This window comes from Mauremys reevesii, linkage group 2, assembly GCF_016161935.1.
Source record: "Mauremys reevesii isolate NIE-2019 linkage group 2, ASM1616193v1, whole genome shotgun sequence".
NCBI classification, from domain to species: domain Eukaryota; kingdom Metazoa; phylum Chordata; order Testudines; family Geoemydidae; genus Mauremys; species Mauremys reevesii.
This window is the reverse complement of record NC_052624.1, coordinates 18,702,574-18,708,619: the sequence shown is the minus strand read 5'-3', so window position 1 is coordinate 18,708,619 and position 6,046 is coordinate 18,702,574. Positions and strand designations below refer to the sequence as shown.

General features: G+C 44.1%; 1 long non-coding RNA gene across 1 annotated transcript; it reads left to right on the top strand.

Annotated features, from left to right (window-relative positions):
* The first annotated feature begins 260 nt into the window (after nucleotides 1–260).
* LOC120397813 lies at nucleotides 261–4,645 on the top strand. Its single transcript, XR_005594019.1, has 3 exons — nucleotides 261–336; nucleotides 2,001–2,081; nucleotides 3,412–4,645. It is a non-coding gene; the product is annotated as an uncharacterized LOC120397813 (long non-coding RNA).
* The last annotated feature ends 1,401 nt before the right edge of the window (nucleotides 4,646–6,046 follow it).

Below are 6,046 nucleotides of genomic sequence, written 5' to 3'. Positions count from 1 at the left end.
AGCTGTCCCCATTTTGCTAATCAGCATTCAGGATGCTCATGTAGTGATCAGAACACTTCTTATTGTATAAACTCTGTATTATGGCTGACAGAGTTCATGATAAAAATGACCATCTGCTGGTTGTGATTGTGATGGGGTGTCTTCCCTACACTGGCCCCTAAGGGGTTAATAGAGCCCAGGGGAGTCTGCGCAGGAGGCAGCCAATTAGAGAGGGGCTGTGAGGAGCAGCCAATCAGGGCTGGGCTGGCCAATATAAGAAGGGCTGCAGAGCAGCACCATTTCAGTCATTCCCTGAAGCTTGAGGAGGATGACTAGGTGCCTTGCAGGCTAATGGTAGTAAGTACCCCAGCTAGACCAGTGCTGCAGGTAGAGACCCAGGGAGCTAAAGCCAGCTCCTGGTGGATTGCAGGGATCTGCAGGCTGTGGCCCTGAGGCAAAGGCAAAGAGGGTGCTGGGGGCTGTGGAGAAGTGGTCCAGGGAAAGGTACTGAGAGGTTGGAGGGGGATGCGGTATGTGGCTGTCATCTACACGGTCCCTGGGCTGGGACCTGGAGTAGTGGGTGGGCTCAGCATCTTCCCCTGCCTTGCTACTGAGGAAGTGGCCAGATAACTGGCTGCAGAAGCCACTGAGAGAAGTGGCTGGACAGCAGACTTTGATATGCAAGTGTGTGCAATGCAGTGTCTTGTTTTGGTAGTGTTTTTCTTAGCAATAGGTTTATTTATTTTTGTGTTTACATCAGTGAAGGCAGGTCAATGAAATGCATTTTGCGCTTGGAGCAGGAAGTGTTGGGTTTTGTGATGGTCCTTAGTTCCTGGGGGGAGTTTATGCCCCCAGTCTCAGACTGCCCCCAGAGAAGGTTTTGTCTCCTGCACAGAGTTCCATTGTGTCACAGGAGCAAAGTCATTGATCACAATCTTTTATGTATCCTGGGCCCAGGCCATGGAGAACTTTGAAGATAACAACTGAGACCTTGAACTTGATTCACAATTCTGTGGGAACCCAGCATAGAGAACAGAACAGTTGTGATAGGCTCATAGTACCCTGTGTTGCTGAGGAGCATTTTGTACTAGTTGGAATTTCCTAAGTAAGTGCTGAAGGTGTTTACTTCTCCTACAGCTGATTCCAATGCTGTCTGCCACATCTGCTGATGCCAAAACTCCCACGCTGGAATTCATAGTCTGGCTTCCAGGGTTAGGTGTGATGCCACTGCACATTGCTGAAAGTCCAAACTCTGTCTCACTAGTGTCATAGGTCTCCTAAATGTTAGTCTCTCCTCTGCCAGGATACACTCAACATAGGAGAGGAGGGGATTGTGGTGGGGCAGGCAGGTATTGGTGAGTTAATTACAGCTCTCTGTTTTTCCAAATGGCTATAGCCATTGTTCCGATGTAAGCTGGCAGCAGCTGAGGGCTGCTAGAATTTGACAGTTGGCTATGGTCCCCATGGGAACCATAAGTCAGCTGAGAATTGGTGTCATGAAATGGAGATCTTCTGTGCTCTGACCTGTTCCTGTCCCTTCCCATTATAACACCTGGAACAGTGGAGACTCTGCTGTTACAGCAGCCAAGAATAGCCAGAATGACACTTTGGCTATACCCCAATGCCTGTATGTCCTCTGTGCTGTGGGGGTTACTGTAAAACACTGTGGAGCTGTTCCAACAACTCTCTACCAGCAGGGGGGACCCCCTCAATACAGAGGGGCTTTCTTGTAGGATGGTTCTGCCCAGCTTCCTTCTGGCGGATCCTGCTGTTTTTGGAAACTTAGTTGAAAATTTCCATCTGCTACTGCAGTTGCAAGGAACTGAGTATAGTCATGCCCTCAAGACTGTTCGGGAGCTGCAGGGGGAGGAGAGAAAGCATGAGGTTGCCAGAGGCCATTGCCACTAGGAGGTTCCTCTGGTCCAAACTGCAGTCCCCAGAGTGTGAATGTGCAAAGGTCATCTCAAAGAACTCCGGTTACAGGTGAATAACCATTGTTTTTCCCCTTCATATTGCTGTAGATACATCACTCCAGAGGAACAACTTGCCTTCCAACAGCATACTGGACAACGTTCCTGACCTGCAGATAAGCTCAACACAAGGTCAGCAAAATCAACACAAGAAAACAAGTATCCACAGGCAGAGATTATGTAACCGCATATACACTAGTGGCTGATATAGTGATACAGAATTGTGGCTTACGGTTTCCACTATGGTTAGTGCCATAAGAACTGTTGCTTTTCAGTTAAAAGCCATTTTAAGTCAGTTTGCCATTTTAATGAATAAAGCAGTTCTTTCAAATATAACTCACTGTACAGATCTGGTGAGAAATGTTTGAGTCAAACTTTCAAATGCTGAGCTAAACATTAAGTAAAAAAGGTGCAGCAGGTGGGAAGCCAACAGCTTTTTGACCCAAGCAATAGTTGAGAAGCAGCTGAACCAAGGGTTCAATTTGTATAGTAGGGGTGCTGAGAGCCACTGAACCAAACTGTAAACCCTGTATATAATGGAATCCACTTCAAGCCAGGGGGTGCAGCAGCACCCCTAGTTCCAGTACCTATGGTTGAACCCAGATAATATTGAAGTTAGTTACTTAGGGCCCAGTCCTGCAGCTCCCACTCCAGTGAGTGGACCTACTTTATTGGGATTGAGTTTCTGGATTGTACACTCTTACACTGGCCTAAAACCAGTATAACTTAATTTCTGTCCTAAAACCAGAGTAATGTAGTGGGGAAACAGGTCCTTTAAATCTAGGCACCTAAAGTGCCATGGACATCTATATGGCTATATAAACAATTTATACTAATTTAGTATTACTATACGATGAGCTTTACCTCATTAATAATCTGAGACAGATAGTGGATTTCACTTACAGTATTAGAAATCGGGTTTACTTTAAGAGTGTTATAAAGATACTGCTCATATTAAGCTCTGTTATCCAGCACATAGTTATAAGTCCAAACGCAGCATTACATTAAGAACCATAAATGCGAGGTGCAAAAATATGCACTTGATGTCAGAGGGCAGTGATCTGTCTACACCCTATTGCCATACAAAACAGATTACAATTCCAAAACATGTCTGGGTTTCACTTTTGGTCAGATTTGGTAGTTGTGACCCAGGAACCTCTTTGTGCCAACTGGTAGAGGGCACCAGGTGGCACAGAGTTTTACAGGGATCCTCTGGGTCAAGCATGTGCAAAGTAGTTCACCAAAGGGCAGCATGTGAGGTCTCTGAGAGCCAGTAGCCCACTGGCTGTCATAGTCATTGGAAAATGTGTGTATGGATCTTCTTGAAGTTATGTATCTATACTGGAAATCATGTTCTTAAAGCCTCAAAGTTAAACACAGATCACCAGGAAGTAAAATGCCTTAGACTGGATCTGTTCAGGCAGTGGATAGTAGACACTTCTTTGTATGATCATTTGTGTAGGTGTCTCACAATGCAAGTCTACTTGCATATGGAGTTGCCAGCTAACCAGACTATGAAATCATCAAGAGATTGTGAAATCTACAGGAAGGAACACACAGCAGGATGGTGTCCAGTTTATGAATAAAGATCAAAGGACTGTTCTGATATATTTGGGATTGCAAAGATGCACTATATCCTTTAACTATGGGACAAGCTGGCAGGGCATCTTGTCTCATGAAAAGGATCACTGCCAGATTTTGTTGAAAAATGCTAGGAGGACCTTGCTCCTAGCATTTTTTGCTCTAGAACTTATAAGACATGAAGGTATCTAGTTAAATAAGTCTCTTATCTAGAATAAGTGTTACGATTTTATTTTATAAGTAACCACCTGTTTCCAGTATTTCTACTTGCTGCTATTTGCACTCCTTCTCTTTCTTAAATAAGAGGTTGTTTTCACAATAAACATATCTAAGTGCTGTGTTCAGTGATCTGAGGCAAAGCTGTTTCTTTGGGAATCTGAATACTGTGCCTAGTGGATCAGGGGCTGGAGGCTCCAGGGAGGCATGCAGAGGGTTTAGGGGTTGGAGTGTGCAGATTGCTAACCTGCAGAGGGAGAGAGACCCCTGCGTAGAATTAGAGGGGAGTGCTTGTGTTTCCTGTGGCTGGTGGAGTCAGAGCTAACTCATGATAGGCACAGACCAGGCTTCCTCACTCTAGGGGCAGGATTAGCAGAGTGTCTGATGACCCTAGGTACTCTCAGGAAGTGTCAGGGTAGTGTTGCTTCACAAGTACAGGTGTTTGTGATGAGATTAGTGTCACTGACACTTGTTGTGATTGTTCCTCAATAACAGAGGGTGTTGTCCAAAACAAGGACAGCAGAAACTGAGTAAGAATATCAGCCAATTATAGCAAATGATACTCCAGTTGTAGCAATATAACATCCACCAAGAATAAAGCATTAGGCATCAGCCAGTGGGCTACTTTGCATTTGTTTCTTATTGATTAAAACACCTTTATACTAAAGTAGCATTGTATCATGCCTTGGGGGAGAGCAAGCTTATCACCAAAGGACTTAAGTTTATGCCTAACTTTGAGTATGCACTTACTTCCTCAGTGAAGTCAATAGGGAATTCTCAGCTGGGAAGATCTGGCCAATTTCTAGGCCCTTTGCCACTGGAACAGTACAAAGAGGTGTGATCACAAGAGAACCTGACCCTGATTGTTTATATATTAAAAATATACCTATAGTACTGAATGCTAGTCTGTGCTCTTTAGTGTTGGAAGCTTGCCATGTTTTGTATGAGCAAGTCTTTGTTCTTTCACTGGCCTGTGTCTCTGGAATGTTGTGAGCAGTTGTTTTGTTTGTCATACAAGGGTGGAGAATTTAACTCTCTCGTGGTGTTAGTTGCACACTGATTTAATTGGACAAATGTTTACAGTACTGTACTTAGCTTATGGACAATAGAATGGGCCTGATTCTCATTGACTGTAAGGCCCTTGCAGACCTCACAGGCAGCATAAAGGGGCCTGGCAGTGGCTGTAAATAAAATCAACACCCATTTTAAGGCCTCTGTACACTGTCAGAGTAGTGCTGGTGCAGCATTAATTTAGAAAAATGGGGCAAAGGTGTCACCATAACCCAATCACTGTCCAACATTTAAACTAGGTTTGGTATACAGAGACCTCAACCTGCTTAGATGGCAAACACCATTTAAAAATCCGTTTATTAAAGATACAGAACAGAAGGCAAAGCCTTTAAAGCATTTGAAATGTAAACTATTAAATAAGGCTTTCATTTAACATTTATTTCTCTTCTTTCTATCTGGAAAGTTTTAGAAGAACCCCCCCCCCCCCCCTTGTTTGACAGTGTCTTAGATGGTAATAATTGTCCTCTTGGTGAAGGGTAGGGTGGGGGGAATTACTTGAACGGCTGGAGCTGTTGTTAAAGTCTGATCCCATTTTACACCCAGTGGTGGTTGGGATTCAGCTGGAGCCAGTAGAGGTAGCTACTAGCAATGTTATGTGGGTCCCTCCCTCTGGCCGGATCTAGTCAGGACATCTTGCTGATCCTGAAAGAATTCCTGGGGTCCCAGGAAACAGTGTGGTTGACAGCCATGATGGGTAATGCTTGCTCCAGTAGCCTCCATTTGTTCTTCCTTATTCTCCCCCCTTTTCCCTGAAGTCTTTCTTTAAGGACCCAAAAAGGAGTGATGGTTGGCATAGCCATCATTATTTTGTCTACCTATTAGGCCTAATATCTGACATGCCAATTTTGGTTCATTAATTACCAGTTCCCCATGGGGTGTGTGTGTTGTGTATGTTTTTGTTTTAGTTTTAAACTAGCCACCATCCTAACTTAGTCCTTGAGTCATATCAGTGAGACTCTTTTCTTTAGACTAATTCAGTCTTTGTCTCCTTTGCATACCTTTCCCATCAACATCTGTTGTGTTAGGCTATTGTGACCTCTTACAAACTTTCAAACACTTTCAGTTGCGCTCCCAATTAGTGCACATTTGTAGGCCTAAGTATCACAACAGGGCAAAAGTGTCTTAGTGTAAGTGGGTATCAGGTCCAATATATACTTCACGTTGTGTCTCAAAATTCTGAAACATGAGTGGGCAGCTTTCATTAGCCAATCTATGGGCAAGCAGCACCT